General features: G+C 42.1%; 2 protein-coding genes across 4 annotated transcripts in view; one reads left to right on the forward strand and one right to left on the reverse strand.

Annotated features, from left to right (window-relative positions):
* krit1 (KRIT1 ankyrin repeat containing) overlaps window positions 1–2,773 on the reverse strand; it is an 81,390-nt gene extending 78,617 nt beyond the window's left edge. Inside the window, exon 1 of one of the 2 annotated variants that reach the window (XM_072508694.1) lies at window positions 2,466–2,773. The gene's annotated coding sequence lies outside the window, so the exon portion shown is untranslated. Of the gene's footprint in view, window positions 1–2,421 lie in introns of both variants that reach the window. The other variant, XM_072508695.1, reaches the window with a different exon arrangement.
* A 37-nt stretch (window positions 2,774–2,810) lies between these two features.
* LOC140424963 (ankyrin repeat and IBR domain-containing protein 1-like) overlaps window positions 2,811–18,769 on the forward strand; it is a 100,300-nt gene continuing 84,341 nt past the window's right edge. The window contains exon 1 of one of the 2 annotated variants that reach the window (XM_072508696.1): window positions 2,811–2,941. The gene's annotated coding sequence lies outside the window, so the exon portion shown is untranslated. Of the gene's footprint in view, window positions 2,942–11,774; window positions 11,796–18,769 lie in introns of those variants that run through there. The other variant, XM_072508697.1, reaches the window with a different exon arrangement.

Here is an 18,769-nt window from a genome sequence, read left to right on the forward strand (position 1 = left end):
CACAGGGAAATTGCGTTTTGGATTTCAGATACATTTCGGTCTACTTACATTACAATGGCCGAAGACTAGATTAGCTACAGTCTAAAGTAAATAAAATGGTTAAAGGAAGGTGCTCCACTGAATAATAAATACAGGGTGCAGTTGGCAAGGTCCGTCTCAACCCGGATCACAGACTTCCCATAAAGGACGACAAAGTTTTTTAAAAGTTAGGTTTCTGGATGTGCTCAGTTTTGGGGTTTCCAGATAAAGAATTCTTGACCTGTATTTAAATTTTGTTTTCACGAGAACAAGAAATAGAAGCAGCAGTAGGCAAATTGAGCCAGTCTGCACTGCTATTCAATATTATGGTTGATCTTTCCATGATTTACCTGCTGCCCCTCCATATGCCAGGCACTAGATAAATTAGTAACATAAATGTTTTCTACCTTGTCCCTTGCAAAGAAATAATTTGCATTTAGATAGTACCCTTTATGATTTCAGGGCAACCCAAAGCTCTTTTATGGCCAATTAAGTACTTTCGAAATGTGATCACTATTGCAATGTAGGGAAACCAGGCAGCCAAATTGCACACAGCAAAGACCCACAAACATGCAAGATAAATTAACACATCAAAGTTTTATGATGGTATTGATTAAAATAAAGATGTTAGTCAGGATACTGGGGTGAATTCCCTGTCTTATCATCCTGCATCTTATATGTTCACCTGAAGTCTAGAATATGGATTGAGTATAAACACCAAAAGAACAAAACAATTGTACTTAGAAGTGAACACTGTCACTTTGGAACAAGTAGATATGTTTGTCTGTTTAGGGTAAATGATGGTAGATTTAATGGCAAAGTCCGAAGGAGGATAGGGAATGTGCAGAAATCATCTCATGAAGGTGAAGGATTATTAACAGGATAACTCAAGCTTGACACAGTAGGTCTCCTATCAGGAGTAGCTATAAGCAACAGCAGCAGAGCGTGCAGCTGTACTGTAACAACTTATATTGAGATGTTAAATGTATCACTCTGGGTGGCACATGGCTCAGTGGTTAGCACTGCTGCCTCATGGTGCCGAGGACCCGAGTTCGATTCTTGTGTGGAGTTTGCACCTGTTCCCCATGTCGGTGTGGGTCTCAGCCCCCTTGGTCTCCCCCCCCCCCCCCCCTAACCGAAAGATGTGTAGGGTAGATGAATTGGCCACGCTAAATTCCCCCTTAATTGAAAAAAAAATGAATTGGGTATTTTTTTTAAAAATTTAAGTGTAGCACTCTCATAGTACTGCACTGATGCGTTAGTTCAGATTATTTGCTCTGGTAGCTGTAATCTACTTTAAATCCATAGTCTACAGATTTAGTTACAAAAATACTATGACTAAGGCTGACACCAATTTGCAATAGTGGTCATTTTCTATTTGATTAATAAATCTGGAATATAACTAGACTCAGTAATAATGACCATGAAACTATTGATTGTGGTTAAAAACCCATCCGGTTCATTAATTAGGGAAGGAAATTTGCCAGCCTTGCTTGGTCTAACCTACATGTGACTCCAGACTTACAGCAACATGGTTTGGCTCTTTACTCTCCTTTGAAATGGCCTAACAAGCCACTCAGTTCAAGGGCAACAAATACTGGCCTTACCAGAAACTCCCATGAAATAATAAAGAGAACAAAATGCATTACCTCCCAATATCTTGACCATGTAGACCAACATTGGTTTCCCAAATGAAGATGATCACATATGTGAACCAGTGTTCTTCATAAATGTAGCATCATACACAGTGATCACATATGTGAACAGGTGTTCTCCATAAATGTAGCACAGTACACAGATGATCACAAACGTGAACCAGTGTCCTTCGTAAATGTAGCACAGTACAATGATACAAAGTACCATAGAATTTCAGTGATTAACAGTATCCTTCAATGTGCTATTCTGATGACAGCAAGGTCATTTCTGAAATGGTTACCCATTTATGGAAAGTGGCAAAACATGTGAACAGTACCGCAAGTTGGTTTGGATTCAAATTGGCAGAAAACACCACTTGACTCTCTTTTCACAACCACAAAGCAGTTCCAAATCGCCCTACTTATAATCTGAACATAAAAAAAAGTGTGGAACAAAGTTCAGATAAAAAATATAATCTGTTCCAGCAGTGAAACTGGACATGGAGCTGGAAATACTCAACAGGCCAAGCAGCATCTGTGCAGAGAGAAACAGAGTTAACGTTTCAAGTCGATGACCTTTTATTAGTTCTCATCAGCTGCAACTTTTAACTGCGTTTAGCTCTCCACAGAAGCTGCCTGGCCTGCTCAGTATTTCCGGCATTTTCTGTTTTCGGTTCAGATTTTCTGCATCCGCAGCACTTTGCTCCAGTTCTTGAAGAGTTCTGCCCTCTTGCTCCCAAGAGTAAACAAAGCAAAACTTCATAATTACCATCCCTTCTTCATTGTACATCTCACTGCAGTTCCCTTCCTCACCTCACTGATCAGGTATTGTGCCGATTGCACAAAGAGCCACCGACAGCATCAATGTGCCGAAACCGACCGGCGAGGCCTGGAATCCAACTCAAACTGTCAACAAAGCAGCCGCGATAACCCGAGTTTCATTGACGGAGCCGCACGCTCATAATGAAAGGGAGTTAGATGTTCAAAACATTAACTTCCACCCGAGTAATGGGAGGAAACGAGTCACTAACTTTCCATGACCATCTCTCCCCGGCACCGCCACCAATACCACACTTGCCCTGCCCTCCACTCAATGCCGGGACTTCACTACAAGCGGCCGCCACAGCTTCCGGCCCGAACCTGCCCTTCCGGGTCACAGAGAATCCACCGGCCGGAGGAAGGAGCTGGGGAACCACTTCCGGGACAGAGGTCTGGGCTTTTGTTTTCACGCAGTCGGAACTGAAGCGGAGGAGAAGGTGGAAGGAGAGCGGCTGGCGGTGCTTTGCAGGGTAACTCGCACTGAGTCGGGTCCTTGTCACTGACCGGGAGGGGGACGTTTCTAATGAGTTGCGCCGGGATTATATTCGGCTGAGGGTCCGGGTGTCGGGACGGTGCTGACCGCTTTGGGGCCGGGCCTCCGACGGGAGGGGGGCCGGGCAGCTTCCGAGTGCCGGCTCGATGTTGCTGGAGCTCGGCCGCCCCGCCCGCCGTCTCTGTGGACTCTTTGTTTATCGGGCAATCCGCGTACACGGCAGCAGTGCTTCCAACTAAAGAAGGAGCAGTACCCGGAGACCGACCGGCAAACCCCACATATTATCCCTTCTTGTAGAAAATATATTCGAGCTGAAGGTTAGCTGGGAGGAAAATGGCACTTACTGATGGTGTTACTCTCGTGCCTCGGATCGCTTCTCCGTCTGAAAGAGTTGGGGAGCGGATTAACATTTGTTATTGTTTGAAAGCAGAATGAAGTGGGCAAGGTCCCAGACCTGACACCTTTGGTATTTTGTGTATGCAGTCGTAATTCTTGTTAAGGAGGTTAACGTTGTGGTTACTGTGACTATGTACGCTAACAGGGTGGTTATTGCTAACGAGTACAATCTTGGGGGATAAACTAACCCAACTGTAGAATCAAGTGGGCATTAATATTTGCTTTTAATTTTGTTTTGAACAAGAACAGAATAAGCAAAGTGTTAATTTCTATCAAGTTATCTTCATTATACTGCAATTCGCCAGCTGAAACGTTGAGCCTTCATTTCAGTTTACTAAAATGACAAGTGAAGAGCTTGAAAAAAGATTAAACTAACCATGCAATACATTTTGAAATGTCCTGAAACGTATAAACTTCGATTAGTTGTTAAAAGTAGTAATGAGGCTCAGGATTTGATATTAGGAACACTACTTTTGCTAATTTATAATAAGGGTGGGGTATTGAAACTGTACAGAGTAATGAGATAGTTGGTGACTGGCAAACTGGGCTACGTAAAATCTAACTTGTATGACTTGGCAAACAAAATTCCTGGCTAACGTAGCACCTATATTAGAAGTAAATGGAAGACACCCGATTGTGGATTTCAATGCAGTAATAAGTGAATTTGATAGCGATCTAGAGATGTTAGATCTTTTTTGTTCAGGAAGTCTTTGTGCAGAAATGAAGTGTTCAAATGGACAAAAATCCTGGTATGTTGCTGTGTCTACCATAGAGAATTAGCATTACTTGAGTTCTGTTACCATCTTGGATGCATCTCATTGTGCTTCCATCACCATCTTCCCCACCTGCCGAGCCTGCTTTGACCACTGAATCATGAAGATTATTCAATCCCAAGTGACCATGCAAGATCATAGCCATAAGGTTGACCCTAAACTTTAGAGGATTGAGTTTTGAGCAAATGCTTGGAATCTTAATCCTGCATGCACATTGTTTGAGGTATATAAAATAGCAACTAGTAAAGAAAATATAAATTTTGAATGTTAAACCCTGACACAAAATAAGGAAATCATATGCTCAAATTGATTGATTTAAAAAAATGTATTTTTTTAAATTAAAATTTAGATTACCCAATTATTTTTTCCAATTAAAGTGCAATATAGTGTGGCCAATCCACCTACTCTGCACATTTTTTGGGTTGTGGGGGCAAAACCCACGCAGACATGGGGAGAATGTGCAAACTCCACACGGCCAGTGACCCAGAGCCGGGATTGAACTTGGGACCTCAGCGCCGCGAGGCAATTGTGTTAACCACTAGGCCACCGTGCTGCCCCACTCAAATTGGTTGTTGAAAACCTCAATCTGTTTGTTGGTTATTGATCATGCTGAGTGATGAGCATTTGCAGTGTACTTTAGAATAGTCTATTGTATTGTTTTTCCCATTCCAATAGTTTGCCCTATATGTCCTTGGTTGAATATTTAGAACTGTATGTGACTATTTTGTTTCAGACTTGTATGCTTGCCTTCCTATTTCTGTGTCATTTATTGCACATCCCTAATAGCCCTTGAGGGGACAATTAAGAGTCAACCACATTGCTGTCGATCTGGACTCACATTAGACTAGACCAGGTAAGCATGGCAGATTTCCTTCCCTAAAGGACATTAGTGAACCAGATGGGCTTTTACGACAATCGCCAGATTCCAGATTTTTATTGGACTCAAATGTCACCATCTGCTGTGGTGAGATTCAAACCTGGGTCCCCAGAGCATTATCCTGGGTCCTTGGAATACTAGTCCAGTGACAATACCACAATGCCACTGCCCCCCTTTTTAACTTTTAATATTTACTATTAAACTTTTAATATTTAATATGTTTGTACCAATAAATAAATCTCTGGATGAATACCACTGTGGTCTAAGTGAATGGGCTGCTGTTGAATTCTGTTAAATATTGGATGGAATTGCAATGTACTTGACGTAGCTGACCTGCTGTTGCATGGTCTGTATGGATGGCATAGTCATATACTAGATGTAGCTGATCTGGTGAATAATTTATAGCTTTTGCCCATAATATTCCTGCCTCTCCTAGCAGAGCATGTGCTTTCTTACAGGAAATAACTTCTGAGAAACAATAATTCAATCTATACTTCCCTTTCAACAGCTAGTTTAGCAAATCTGGTGAAGGCTTTGCGTTTCAACGAAGGTTGCTTTCTGGTCCCTTGGTCAGATGGTTCCAAGCCAGGGCGACATGGCATTTGCATTCCCCTTCACCAAGCCAGGTTCTCCTCATCTGTCTTTTTTGTGACAAACAGGAATCTCTTGAAGAGGTGCATTACTCGCGCACAAAGGAACTTTGCTCCATGCTAAATTATGGCTTGATTGGGATGTAAGTAATATTGGGTAACCAAAGTAGCTCAACCTCCATTTGTCTTAGTTTTCGATTTGTGGAGCTGTCAGAAAACAAAAACAAGCAAGGTGGGATATTAAGCAGTTTTGCAAAATTTAGTGAAAAATGGAATGAGTTTTTGAAACCATTACTTAGTTAAACAGGCATGCATGCTTTTAAGCTTCTGAATATGATCAGTTACATCATGAAATTGCAACATTTTTCAGATGAAAGTCTCCGATTTTTATTTTCACATGTGGCTCCAAACTCTAATGGCTGCAAGAAGAATTTTGTAGTAAGTCAAAATTCAAGATTTTTCTTAAATTCTTTGTCCTGACATCATCAGTGCAATTTTGAAATTTCTACGGATAAATTGGTTTTCAGCGCATATGCTGAAGTTCTGTTTTAGCGTACAAAGTCAATGTGATAAAGCTCTAAAGAATAACATTTTGGGCAATGACAGCCATATGATGTATTGATTATATTTTCATAGTGTAATATACTTTAGTTGGTGGTTGCACCTTAACTTGCTAATACGCCTGGCACATAAGTATTTTTAAGTTGGTTGCACAAAAAGCAACCTGAAGTGGAGAAAGTGAGCTGTTGCTTGGCCTAAACTATTCTACTGTAGTCATCAACAGTTGCGCAAGAGATTTTGATCTCGGCTCTCCTGACATTTATAAATTGCTTGAAATTTGAGTTTGCTCATCTGAATACCTTAATTAGATTAGATTGGGTGTGAACTCCTTTCCAGATATCTATCACTATCTAAGACCATTCAACATGAAGGTCTGATGTAGGTCTTTTATAATTTTAATTTAAATACGAGCAGCACTGATGCAACCTTGTTGTCTAACTCACTGCTCCATTCAAGCAAATGAGCTTACGGTGATGAGATGAGAATTCTCCTAATGTATCAAATTACATCATCACAGCTGGGCAGAGGAAAGATATGCAGGTGCCATGGAAGAGTTGGGTGGAGAACTTTGAGGGAACATCAGTTTGCAATGCTGGTAAAGCGCACCCTTGTATTCAGCTTCCTTCAGTTAAGTTTGAAAATAGGTATCATTTAAGATGGGAATACAAAAGCAAATTACTGCAGATGCTGGAATGAAACAAAATCAGAAAATACTGGACAATCTTAGCAGGTTTGACAGCACCTGTGGAGAGGGAAGGGAGCTAACGTTTCAAGTCTGAATGACTCTTTGTCAAAGCTTTAACAACGAGTCATTCAGACTCAACATTAGCTCCCTTCCCTCTCCACAGATGCTGTCAGACCTGCTGAGATTGTCCAATATTTTCTGTTTTTGTTTCATAATTAAGATGGGGTTGCTTTTAAAATAAAATGTTTTTTAAACTTCAAGCATCAGATATCACCTCAGAAGGAGTATTCTGTTATGTTGAATAAATGGGTTATGCAGAAACAGGTGTTGCTATATATTGACCCAAATCCAGCCTTTAGCTTGGACTCCACATTTACATGAAAAGTGTTTAGTCATATAAAGCTGACAGGCAATGCATTTCTTGCATTTTAAGCATAATAATGTAGAATCTCTATTTTTAAGTACTGAGCTGTCCTCCTAAATAATTAAGAGTCATACTCCTATGCACACCTATAAAAGGAAATGACAGACATTTATATGGTGCCTTTCATATTCTCGGGAGGTCCCAAAGCAGTTCAGCGAATGTGAATGGACTATTTTGAAGTCAAGGCACTCTCCTAGATAAACATGACAGCTAATTTTGTACACAGCAGAGTCTGTCAAACAGCAGTGATATATATAACCAATTGGCCTGTTCCTCTATTCTGCCCCACCTCTTCCACCCCCTTTTCAACCATCTAATTATTTACATTTCTCCTTTCTTCAGTTCTGTAGAAGAATCATTTAGACCCAAAACGTTACATCTGTTTCTCTCCACAGATGCCACCATGCCTGCAACGTTCATCCAGCATTTTCTGTTTTAACCTGTTTTCATGTTGGTTGAGAGTTCAATGCCGGCCAATATCTTGGCAGAAATCTCTCCCTGCACTTCAGGGTGCAATATTTGTTTTTTACATTGCATGTAACTGGAGACACAGGGCTATGGTTTACTATATCATCCGAAAGGCAGAAACAGAGTATTTATTCAGCACTGCATTTAACTGGCAGCCCATGTTCTGGAACAAAAGACACAACCTTCTGACTTGGGCAACAAAAGAAAATTGAGCCAGGTGGGAAATCTAATGGCAGTAATTTTTAAACTACAATATTTTCTCTATACTGTTAGTGCCTTATTCATAGTAAATGTCATGAGATACTTCACAGAAGTGTTATAAAGCAAGAATTGACACTAAGCCACATAACAAGGTATTAGAGTAGAAATAGGTTTTTAAGGAGGGTCTTAAAGAAAGCAAAAAAGGCAGAGAGGCTTAGGAAGGGAATTCCAGAACTTGGACTACAGCTTCTAATGCTGGAATGATGAAAGCTGAGTTGCTCACAGATATCTTGGAAGCATTTAGGTCTAGAGGAAATTAGTGATGCGATGGGCAAGGGGCCATGGTGGAACTTAAAACCAGGATGAAAAGTTTAAAATTAAGGCATTGCTTAACTGGTGGCCAAAGTAGGTTAGCTATTTTAGGAGTGATTGATGAACAGGATTTGGTGCAAGTGAAAACAAGGGCAACTGAGCTTTGAATGACCAAGTTTATAGCAGATAGAATGTGTAAGGCCAACCAGGAGTGCATTGAAAGAATCAGGAGTAGAAGTAATAAAGGCATGGAAGAGGGTTTCAGCAGCAGATGATCTCAGGCAGTACCAGAGTGAGGCAGTGTTATGGAAATATAAATAGGAGGTCTTGGTGATGGCAGTGATATGTGGTAAATTATGGTTTTTCTCCAGGTGCTCCGGTTTCCTCCCACAAGTCCCGAAAGATGTGCTTGTTAAGTGAATTGGACATTCTGAATTCTCCCTCTGTATATCCGAACAGGCATCGGAGTATGGCGACTAGGGGATTTTCACAGTAACTTCATTGTAGTGTTAATGTAAGCCTACTTGTAACACTAATAAAGATTATTACTATTAATATCCTCTTTCGGGATCAAATATGACACCAAGTTTGCGCTTCGTATGCTTCAAATTTGGTTGCCAGGGAGATGGGAGGAGTCGGTGGAGTGGAAAGACACTGGCCTCGATCTTCCCCAAGTTTAATTGGGGAAAATGTCAACTCGTTCAGTACTGGATGTGAGACAAACTGTCTGACAATTTGGAGACGATGGAGAGAGAGTTGGGTGTCTTCGATATACATGCAGAAACTGATCATGTTTTCAGATGTTGACATAGAGAAGCAGATGAGAAATAGAAGGGGGTCAAAGATAGGGGTGAATGGTTGTTTTTCGAATCAGAGGAAGGTATACAGCGGGGTTGTCCAACATGCAGAACTAGGACCATGCTTTTCCTGATCTATGTTAATGACATGGGTTGGCAGGACACAATTTCAGAATTTGCCGATGGCACTAAACTGTAAAGTATTGTGAACTGTGAAGGAGGGAAGTGATGGACTTCAAAAGGCAAACAGGCTGATGGTAGAGGTGGACACATGGCAAACGATATTTAATGCAGAGGTATGCAAACGATGGGAAGAATGAGGAGAGACAATATGAAATAAAGGATACCATTCTTAAAATGGTGCAAGAGTAGAGGAATCTGAGAGTATGTGCATAAATCATTGAAGGTGGCTGGGCAGGTTGAGAAAGTGTTCGTGAGGCATACAAGATCCTGAACTTTATACATAGCGACAAGGAGTACAAAAGCACGGTGGTTATTGTGAACTTTTTTTTAAACACAGGGTTTATCCCAACAAAAGCATTGTTTCCAATTTTGGGCACCACACTTTACAAAAATGCTTCCAAGGATGTGAGACTTCAGTTACATGGACAGTTTAGTGAAGCTGGAGGTCGTTCTCCATGGAGAAGAGAAGGTTGAGAGGAGATTTGAATGATGTGTTCAAAATGATGGGTCTAGACAGAGTTGATGGGAGGAATTGTTCCCATTGGTGGAGGAGTCGAGAACCAGAGGACACCGATTGAAGGTGAATGTTAAAAACTGAGAAGCGACATGAGGAAAAACGTTCTTATGCAGCAAGTGGTTAGGATCTGGAATGCACTGCCTGAAAGTGTGGTAGAGGCAAAGACTATGGAACTGAAGGGATGATGGAAGCATGGATACAAAGTTGGCTGAATGACTGGAAAGAGAGGAGAGATGATTATCTGAGGAGAAAAAACTTTCAAACCCATGGTGAAAGGGCAGGGGGAGTGGAATTAGCAGAGTTGCTTACCCAGTCAGCAGGCCAAGAAGGCCTCGTTATCTGCTGCAACCAGTCTATAAGTCTCGAAAAATAGTTTACTTTTGTCACACAGGATGTCTCTTGAGATCTTGATAAAAGCCGTTTAAAGTACTGTGGTACGTGTGGGAAACTGATCAGAAGGACTCAAACACAGAGTTAATGGAAAAATAAGAGACAATAACACAGTCAAGGACATTGGAGAGGAAAGGAAAGCCAGAGAAGGGTGATAGTTTGAAAAGACAGAGGAGTTGATGCTTGGTTACTGAGGAGGAATAGAGTCCCCCGGAGAGAGTCATCAGCTAATGTGGAAGGTAGAAAGGGAAACTGGGTGATGGGCACTTTAGTGGGAATAAGACTAAATTGGAACATATTGATTGGAGTTACTGGGTTAAGTGCTCAAGTCATTGTATGGAACTTGCACTATCTGGAGAGAACATTTGAGCTATCAAATACAAGGCAGAACATGTGGTTAGTTTGAGGTTATGAATCGAGTGCATCAGATCTGAGGTGTATTAGTACCGCGTGTCAAAAAAGCCACATGCATATTTATTCAAGTACATTAGTGTGATTAATCATCTATTCAAAGAGGGAAAAGAAAGACTTTAATTTAAACATCTTTCAAAAATGCAGGATGTCCCAAAATACTTTACAGCCAATAGGGTAACTGTTATAATGCAACGGACATAGTCCTCTACAAACAGCAATATGATAATGACCAGATAATCTATTTCTGTGATGTTGATTGATGGATAAATATTGGCCAGGATGCAATCTCCTTCAAAATAGTGTTTGAGGGCAGGGTTGATATCTCATCCGAAAGATAATGCACTGGCAACCTCGATTGCTGTGTTCAAGTCCTGGAGTGGGAATTGAACCCACACCTTTCTGACTCACAGGCTGGAGTGCTGCCAACTGAGCCACAGCCAATAAGGGTCCTAGACATTAATATGTAACTGCTACAGATCCATTATTCTTGTCTAGGCACCTTATGCGGAGTAAGGAAGTTAAGAGATGTTGCTGCCTGTTCACTTCATTAAGATGTAATCTCGTTCTTTCTGAAATTAGTTGGTCCATGCAGGTGAGAGGAAGCAAGAAAATAGGCAATATTGTTTAGCCATAAAAATTGTTCCTATCTGCCTTCTGCCATTTCCTTTGCAATGCTCCACGAAGCCTACTACTTTGATGCAATGTTTGGCTCTCTGCCTTAATAGCATGTACTTTGCAATTAAAATAACAGTGAAGCAATCAGTGATCAGTCACTACTTTTAAGAAGTAAATTGTCCACCAATTTCTGGTGACCACACTTGCCAATTTAATGCAGAAATCTAAATGTTTCTGTGAGTTACCCTGCTCCTCCGGAAGCTTTGCTCTAACAGTATAACAAGAGACATGACATAAATAATTCTGTTTAGCAGATAGAATGTGTAATAAATTGCACAGTTCCCAAATGTTTCTTAACAGTATTTTTCTTATAGGTGCCAACTGCAATCTTTAAACTACCAAATCTACTCCTTCAGTTTTAACTGTCTGGGCCAGTGTCTCCTGCCAGTGTTGTTAATGTTGCCCACTGACAAAAAGCTGGCAGAAGCCCATTTCTGTGGGGCAGGAAATTTTTGTACTGCTATTCTTACAACTAAGACGGAAAGCCCTGTTCCAGCAGAGTGTTTTCGCCCAAGAGCCGAGAAAAGGATTCTTTACCTGCCAGTTTGACTACCACATTCAGGGCTAGGTAACCATATAAACACACCTTTCTTGTTTTCATTATATTCCAACATCTTTTAAGTAATGTTCCCATCTGCTATTCCTATATCTTGACTTTCTATGAATTCCTGCTTTGTGAAAAATAACTGGCATTGTACATAAAGCATTTTGGGATTTCTAGAAACTTGATCATCTTTATTGTGTCACAAGTAGGTTTACATTAACACAGCAATGAAGTTACTGTGAAAATTCCCTAGAGTGAGTAAGTCTATAAGGATAGAATACCCTTTCCTCTTGCTGGAGAAAGATAGTAAAGTGATATTGTTGGTGGCAATATTTCCATTAGTTCTTTGCTTTTTAGTTGGGTATTGTAAATACTAAAACAGTAACATGTTCTTAATGGGCAAAATAAGAAGGCAATTTAGTTAATAACTTGTAGACAATAACAGTGTTGTACGAATTGTAAAAGATCAGCAACCTAACTGCGAAAGCTTGTGTAAATTAGAAGTGTTCAGTGCATTATTGACAATGTAACTGAACTAAAGTTTATTACAATTATTTTATTTTCTGCTACCAGAGACTTCTAATCATTTACTTGCTATTAGCATACATGACACACAACTAGCTTTCTAGCCAGTGAAGGACACATAGTCTGAGAAGTTACTGTGGACAACTAACCAGACTCATGGCTGCTAGTTATTTCTGTGCCACTTTGTGTATTGAACTCCTTGAGCACTGAACCAGTACATGCAGTTCCTGCATGTTTGAGGAAGTGAAGGCAAAGGGGGAAATCTCTAGACAATCGATCATTTGCATGACTATTCTATAAAACAGTCACAATTGCTATGTCAATTTGGCTTGACCACATGAAACCTAATCAGGCTACATGACACCAAAATTGCCCACTGGGTCACAATCTTGCTATTCCACCAGTTACACCTTGAAACAACCTTCCACCATCCATCTATCAATGTCTATGAATAAATGCAAGGAGCTCATGACTTCTTCACCCCGATAAAGACCATATTTTATACTGCTTCATCTGTTCACATTTCTCGTCAAGTCAGTTATTTTCCTGAACCTTCTGGATAACATAACTACTGCTCCTTAGGTTGTATTCACACTAAAGTTTGGACTAGAAAATTATACTCAGTACCTCTACAATTTCTGCCTTGCTCCCCTCAGAATCACGAAGTTCACCCATTTGTTTTGAAAGCTTCACAATTTTATGTGCAGCCAGTCTTTCTAATACATCCTCGAGATCAATTTGTAGCCCATCTAGAGTCTTAACCATCTCCTCTTTCATTATGATTTGACAGCATCCTCTTTCTTGGTAAAGTCCTATGCAAAGTATTAATTTAGGACCTCGGTCATATCCTCTACCTTGATCTGTAGATCCTGTTTTTGGTCCTTAATTGGCTCTTACTATCCTTTGATGATTTATATGCATTTAGAAGACTTTTAGATTCCCTTTTATATTGGCTGCCAGTCTGTTTTCATGCTATCTCTTATTTCCTCTATCTTGTATCATGAATTTTCTCCATTCAACCTAGTTCTCAGTTGTCCTATCAACCTGGCATCTTCGATTTACCCTTTTTTTCAAAGATACAAAGGAGGAACAGGTGTAGGATGCTCGGACCCTCAAGCTTGCTTTGCCATTGAATAAGGTCATGGCTGATCTGATTATAGCCTCAACTTTACATTCCTGCCTACCCCCACTAACGCTTCACCCCCTTGCTTATCAAGAATCTATCTGTCTACCTTACAAATATTCAAAGACTCTGCTTCCACTGCCTTTTGAGGAAGAGAGTTCAAAGACTCACAACACTCTTGAGAGAAAGCAGCTTCTCCTCATCTCTTCTTAAATAGACGACCCCTTATTTTTAATTAGCTCTAGATTCTCCCACAAGGGGAAGCATCCTTTATACATCCACCCTGTCAATACCCCTCAGGATCATGTATGTTTGAATCCAATCACCTCTCACTCTTCTAAACTCTAGATAGGATCCAAGCCTAACCTGTCCAGCGTTTCCTCATAAGACAACAGTATTAATCTTGCAATCCTTCTCTGAACTGTTTCCAAAGCATTTACATCCTTACTTAAATAAGGAGACAAATACTGTACACCGTACTCCAGATGTGGTCTCACCAATGCCCTGTATAACTGAAGCATAATCTCCCTACATTTGTGCTCCATTCCCCTGGCAACAACAATCACATTCTATTAGCTTTCCTTGTTATTTGCTGTACTCGCACACTAATCTTTTGTGATTCATGCACCAGGACACCAAAATCCTTTTGTATCTCAGGGCTCTGCAATCTCTTGCCATTTAGATAATATGCTTCTTCCTGCCAAATGGATAATTTCACATTTTCCCACATTATACTCCATTTGCCAGATCTTTGCCCACTCACTTAATATATCTATATGCCTTTGTAGCCTACTTGTGTCCTCTTCACAAATTACTTTCCTATCCACCTTTGTGTTGTCAATAAATTTCTGCTTTCCATCTCCCTCCTTTTTTTGAATAAACAAGTTACATTCTATTTTCCAATAGAATTCTAATTGAACGCTCCCCATATCAAAGGAATTTAAAAAAATTAAAACCAATGCATCAAATAGACGCCGAGCCACTTCTTTTAAGATCCTAAGAAGAAATCCATCAAAACCTGGAGACTTGTCAGCTCGCAGCTCCTACAGTTTGTTTAATATTACTTTTCTGGTGATTATACCACTTCCTGTGATTATAAATTTCTTGAGTTCCTTCCTCCTTTTCATTTCCTGATTTACAGCCATGTTGGGGTGTTATTTTTATCCTCCATAGTGAAGACTGATGCAAAATACCTGTCCAATTAATCTGCCATTTCTTTATTTTCCCTTTCTTTTGCTTCATCTTGCTCTCCCTTTCATCATCCAAGAAACGCTGGCTTGTTTTGCCCTTCTTCTCCTCCTTTGACATGAGTAATTTGTATCATTGTTTACTGAGGACGTTGACAAAATATTGATAGAACCAGATGGTTCGGATAATGTAGGGGGTGGAAAATGATAGGCAGAGTGTACGGGAAAGGCTTGCTATGCTTCAAGTGGATATGTTGCCTGGTCCAGATGGCTTCCATTTCAGGATGCCAAAGGAAGTGGGGATGGAGATAAATGAGAGGCTTGCCATAATCTTCCCTAAATATGAAGTACTAGAGGATTGGAAAGTGAAAAATGTTATTCAATGGTTGTAAAGGCATTCATTGTAACTACAGGCTTCACAGTTTAAGATCAGTGGTGAGTAAGGTTTTAGAAGTAGTGATCAGGGGGAAAAATGGTAATTGGAAAGGTTTGAATTAAAGAGGGCCAGCACAGATTTGCAAATTGGAGATTGTGCGTAACAATTGGAATTTTTTGTTGACGGGAATGTGATGATGTTGTCTATATGGAGTTTAATTTGACAAAGTAGGTCAGCACGGTGGCACAAGTGGTTAGCCTCATGGCACCGAAGTCCCAGGTACGATCCTGGCTCTGGGCCACTGTCCGTGTGGAGTTTGCACATTCCCCCCGTGTTTGCGTGGGTTTCACCCCCACAACCCAAAAGATGTGCAGGATAGGTGGATTGGCCACGCTAAATAGCCCCTTAATTGGAAAGAATTAATTGGATGCTCTAAATTTATTTATTTATTTAATAACAAAATAAATAATTTGACAACGTACCTGCGAGAAGGTTGTTTGACATAATAGATGGTCCATGAATCGGAGGGTCAGTGTCAACTTGGAAGTAAAATGGCTTAAGGACAGAAAACAATCGTAAATTGCTGTTTTTTCAGACTGGAGGATTTTCGGACTGGAGGATGGTAGACAATGGTGTTTCTTGAGGATCCGTGCTGGGATCGCTGATCTTATTAATCTCTCGGCATCCCCGAACTGGTCACACATCCTAGCTGACCATGGGAGAGCCTGGCTTGTGACCAACTGAAATGGAGACAGTTCACTTGGAAAGCAACAACATATTGACAGAGTTCACAGGAAGCACATGGAGGCAAAGTTAAGGCGTCAAAGAGAGTTTACAAATTTCCAAACAACTCGCCTACCCAAACATCCTAGCACTACCTGCTTCACTTGTGGCAGAGTCTACAGATTTCACATTGGATCATCTCCAAACCTATCAAACCTGAGTGGAAAAAAGTTAGCCTTGATCCCAAGGGACTGCCTAAGAAGAATATCTTTATGTATATTAGAATGCAACCATTTATATAAGATTACAATCAAAATTTGCCAAAGATGCTGGGAGGGAGTGGGGGGAGTTGATCTGCTGACGAGGATGGAAATTGGACATGGCAACAGTGGGGGGGGGTCATGGGTGGAGCCAGTCAGGAGGCGGGCCAGAGGATGCGCGACACATGGCTGGGAGGCTGGCCAAGGAAAGGGGATGGCTGATCGGCAAGGGAGGGGGGGGGGGGGGGGGGAGAGAGAGAGGGAGAGAGAGTTCCCCCCAACCAGGCTGATCACCTGGAATGTTAGAGGGCTAACCGGGCCAATGAAGAGGGCGCGTGTGTTCGCGCATTTGCTGGTTCTGAAGGTTATACGTATCGGACCCAATGGCGGGGATGGACGGTATCATGGAAACCCTGAGGGAATTTGGCCAGTTTTCAGGATATAAACTAAACGTGGCTAAGAGCGAGTTGTTTGTAATTCAGGCGAGGGGGCAGGAGAGTAGGCTGAAGGGGTTGCCGTTCAGGCTGGTAGGAGAAAGCTTTAGATACTTGGGGATACAGGTGGCACGGGACTGGGGCAAGTTGCATAAGCTCAACATGGGAGGAGGTTCGGAGTTGGGATGCGCTCCCGCTGTCACTAGCGGGAAGGGTGCAGACTGTTAAGATGACGATACTCCCGAGATTCTTGTTCATGTTTCAGGGTCTCCCCTTTTTCATCCCGAGGTCCTTCTTTAAGAGGCTGAATAAAATTATCCTGGGTTTTGTCTGAGCGAGGAAGTCCCCGCGGGTGAGGAAGGTGATGCTCGAAAGGAACAGAGGGGAGGGGGTGGGGGGCTGGCGTTGCCGAACTTCAGCAACTACTACTGGGCGGCCAACATAGCGATGATAAGGAAATGGATGGTGGGTACCGGGTCGGTTTGGGAGCGGATGGAGGCTGCTTCGTGCAGGGGCACCAGTTTGGCAGCCCTGGTTATGGCGCCTCTGCTCTGCCGCACCCGCCGGCGCGGTACTCCACCAGCCCTATAGTGGTAGCGGCTCTTCGGATCTGGGGCCAGTGGAAGAGGCATATAGGGGAAGTGAGAGTATTGGTGTGGACCACAATCTGCGGCAATCACCGATTTGCCCCGGGGAACATGGACGGTGGGTATCGACTGTGGCGGGGATTGCGAGGGTGGGTGATCTGTTCTTGGAAAGGAGCTTCCCGAGCATGAGGGCGTTGGAGGAAAAGTTTGGGCTGGAGGGAGGGAATGACTTTAGATACTTGCAGGGAGCGATTTCGTGCGCATGCTGGTGCTGTCCTTCCCACGCCTCCCGCCAAAGTGGAGGCAGGACAGGGTAGTATCAACGGGAGAGGTAGGTGAGGGTAGAGTCTCAGACATTTACAAAGAACTAATGGGAGCAGAGGATATACAGACTGGGGACCTGAAGCTTAAGTAGGAAGAGGAGATTGGGGGGGGGGGGGGGGGATGGAGGACGGTATTTGGGCAGAAGCTCTGAGCAGAGTAAACAGGACCGCAACATGCGCCAGACTCGGTCTGATCCAGTTTAAGGTCGTGCACCGGGCCCACATGACAGTGGCCCGGTTGAGTAAATTCTTCGTGCTGGAGGACAAGTGTGCCAGATGCGCCGATGGGCCGGTTAATCACGTGCACATGTTCTGGTCGTGCCCTAAACTCGGGGGGTACTGGCCAGGATTCGCGGACATCATGCCCCGGGTTTTGAAAACTGGGGTGGTAATGAGTCCTGAGGTGGCAATCTTTGGGGTGTCGGAGGACCCGGGAGTACAGGAGGAGAAGGAGGCCGATGTCTTGGCTTTTGCTTCCCTGGTAGCCCGGTGACGAATACTGTTGGCATGGAGGGACTCAAGGCCCCGAAGACCAAAGTATGGCTATCGGACTTGGCGAGCTTTCTCGGTCTAGAGAAAGTTAAGTTCGCCTTGAGAGGTTCGCCCGGAGGTGGCAGCCATTCATTGACTTCTTCGCGGAGAATTAACCATCAGCGGGGGGGGGGGTTGCAGGCTAAGGTAGAGTAGAGTAGGGGGTGGTTTAGGCAGGTCCTTGCGAGAATGGAGTTGTGGTCTGTACTATGCGTTATTTGCTTTTCTTTTTTGTACAGTACAATACAATGTCATTGTTTTATATGCCAAAAATACTTCAATAAAATTGTTTATTAAAAAAAAATTGCCAAAGATGCCATACTTTGGCAAAAAAAAATTTTTAATAAACCATTTTACTGAGTTTTTTTGGCATATAAAACAATGACATTGTATTGTACTGTACAAAAAAGAAAAGCAAATAACGCATAGTTATAAACAGAGGTATCAAGTACAAAAGCAGGGAAGTTATTATGAACCTGAATAAAGCTCTGGTGAGGCCACGACTAGAGTATTGCATCCGATCTGGTCACCACACTTTAGGAAGGATTTGGGAGCCCTTTAAATAGGTTTAGTGGAGCTTCACCGGAAAGGTTCCAGGGATGGGAGATGTTAACTGTAAGATTTTTGAGAAGCTAGGGTTGTTCTCCTTTGAACAAAGGAGATGTACGAGATTATGACATTCCCGATCGGCACAGGCCTGGAGGGCCGAAGGTCCTGTACCTTGCTGTACTTTTCTTTGTTCTCTTTGTTCTTTGTTCACAAGATAGAAAAAGAACTGTTTCCATTAGCTGATTATACAAGGCCTGTGGAACTAAGATCGGATGCAGATTATTTTGTATTCTTTCATGGGATGTGAGTATTGCTGGAAAGGTCTGCATTTGTTGCCCATCCCTAATTACCCTTGAAACGGTGGTGATGAGCTGCCATCT

The sequence above is a fragment of the Scyliorhinus torazame genome, chromosome 6 (genome assembly GCF_047496885.1).
Source record: "Scyliorhinus torazame isolate Kashiwa2021f chromosome 6, sScyTor2.1, whole genome shotgun sequence".
In the NCBI taxonomy this organism is placed as follows: domain Eukaryota; kingdom Metazoa; phylum Chordata; class Chondrichthyes; order Carcharhiniformes; family Scyliorhinidae; genus Scyliorhinus; species Scyliorhinus torazame.